This window comes from Pteropus medius, unplaced genomic scaffold, assembly GCF_902729225.1.
Source record: "Pteropus medius unplaced genomic scaffold, Ma_sr-lr_union100, whole genome shotgun sequence".
NCBI lineage: Eukaryota > Metazoa > Chordata > Mammalia > Chiroptera > Pteropodidae > Pteropus > Pteropus medius.
This window is the reverse complement of record NW_024349796.1, coordinates 2,198,066-2,199,977: the sequence shown is the minus strand read 5'-3', so window position 1 is coordinate 2,199,977 and position 1,912 is coordinate 2,198,066. Positions and strand designations below refer to the sequence as shown.

Sequence of the window (1,912 nt, the reverse complement as noted above, 5' to 3'; positions counted from 1 at the left end):
CTGCCGCACTTGGACAAAGATATCTTTTTCTCCATGATAAAAATGTCCAAGGCTGGATGGGCTTATGTTTATGCAGAATCAGTTAATTTGTGAGGACAGATTTTTCATTGGAAAAATGAATAACTTATTCATTCTTCCCACTGATCCTGTACATTGTGTGCCCTCCAGTAGCTGCCCAGAACCTCCATGTTGGTCATCTCCTGCATGACTTAGAGTCTTACTGGCTGTCACATTGCTTGGATTATGGCCTATTTTTCCAGTTAACAGGTAAAATTATGATAATTATGCAATTCAAGTTTAATATGGATGGAAGATTTGAGGTAAAGTTTAGTTAACTTTTCCTCAGGAAATACACAGATTAAAATATTAAAAATTAAATTTATGCTAAATTTGTTATATTTGGAATAGATTTTTTTTAAATGGTTATGCATTTGATTAAGAATTATGAGAGGTCTTTGCAGCCATGGTGGCCACTGAGTCCCCCATGTCACTGGCCCTGCAGCCAGGGCCTAGGACGCTACATGCTTTCTCCACCACTGCATCTCTGGCCACTCTTGCCCAGAGATCAAGCCTCAAAGAACATCGAAACCTCAAAAGGCCACTGAGAAGGAAGGCACCACCTCCTAGGATAGAGAAAAAGGCTGTTGACCAGGACTGGCCTGCTGTTTGTCCTGTTGCAGCACCATTTAAAACCTCTGCAGTACCTCTTCCCATTCGAATGGGTTATCCAGAAAACAGGGTGGGGGGGTGCCCATGGCAAAGGAGGGAAATCTAGAACTTTTAAAGATCCCCAATGTTCTACATATGACTTCTGTAGCAATTCAAAAGCACTGTGAAGCTCTTAGAGATTTCTACACTGAGTGGCTGGCTGCACTAGACAGTGATGAGAAATGCGAGAAGCATTTTCTGAATGAAATTGACACAGCTGATTACGTTTCTTTGGACCATCTATTCGAAACCCCAAAGCACGAGCAGTCACCTTAAGGGTTAAACTTTCCAGTTTGAATTTAGATGATCATGCAAAGGAGAAACTTATTAAATTTATAAGAGAGAAATACTGTTAAGAACACAGATGTATTTACCATCAAGACAGGTAGGTGTCCTTTAAAGGGACAGAATTATGATTATGCAATGGATCTGCAAACAGTTTTATATCATGAGTCTTGGAAAACTGAGGAATGGGAGAAAAATAAGACTGAAGCAGACATGGAAAAAAAAATATATATGGAAAAATAGCTCAGCAGAAAAAAAAAATCTCGAAAACACTTCTCCAAATTAAAGCTGCAGAGAAAAATCTGGAAGTAAATAAAAAAGAACGCCTCGGTACTAAAGAAGTTGAAGATTTCAAAAGGTCTATTTTTGTCTTAAGAATGAGGGGGACAAATGAAAATACCCTTTCTCATTACAAAGAATCAGTGAACAGACTATTAAATTAGACATGAATTATGTAGAAAAATCTGCTTGCTTTATTAATTTTATGATCTATATGTAATTGTTATCTAATTTGATATAAGGTTGAAAATGTTAAAAAAACATTGTATTACTTCAGAGTTAAAATTATTTCTTTCATAGTAATGCACAATGGCAATGATTATTCACACATTTTCTTATTTATACACTGGGACGATTAGACTAGTTAGATCTCTGTGATTACTTCTGGTTCTAAAGTGTTTTGATTTCTTTTCTACCATAATAACTTTAGTATTATATATATTATATCTACTTATATATAATATAAATTATATATATATGCAGTTTTTTGTCACCTGCTACATTTGTTTCCCTATAAATTAGCATTTATTGGTTACTTTTGAATTATGATTTTGGTTATTTGGAAAGTAGGCCTATAATCCAGTTCCTTATTCAGTGTTTTGTTTGCATAACTACTATCTACTCAATGCATTTTCACAGA

The 1,912-nt window shown here is 35.4% G+C and overlaps 1 pseudogene; it reads left to right on the top strand.

Moving 5' to 3' along the window:
- The first annotated feature begins 463 nt into the window (after positions 1-463).
- On the top strand, positions 464-1,498 carry LOC120619325 (28S ribosomal protein S35, mitochondrial-like; annotated as a pseudogene).
- Positions 1,499-1,912: the final 414 nt, after the last annotated feature.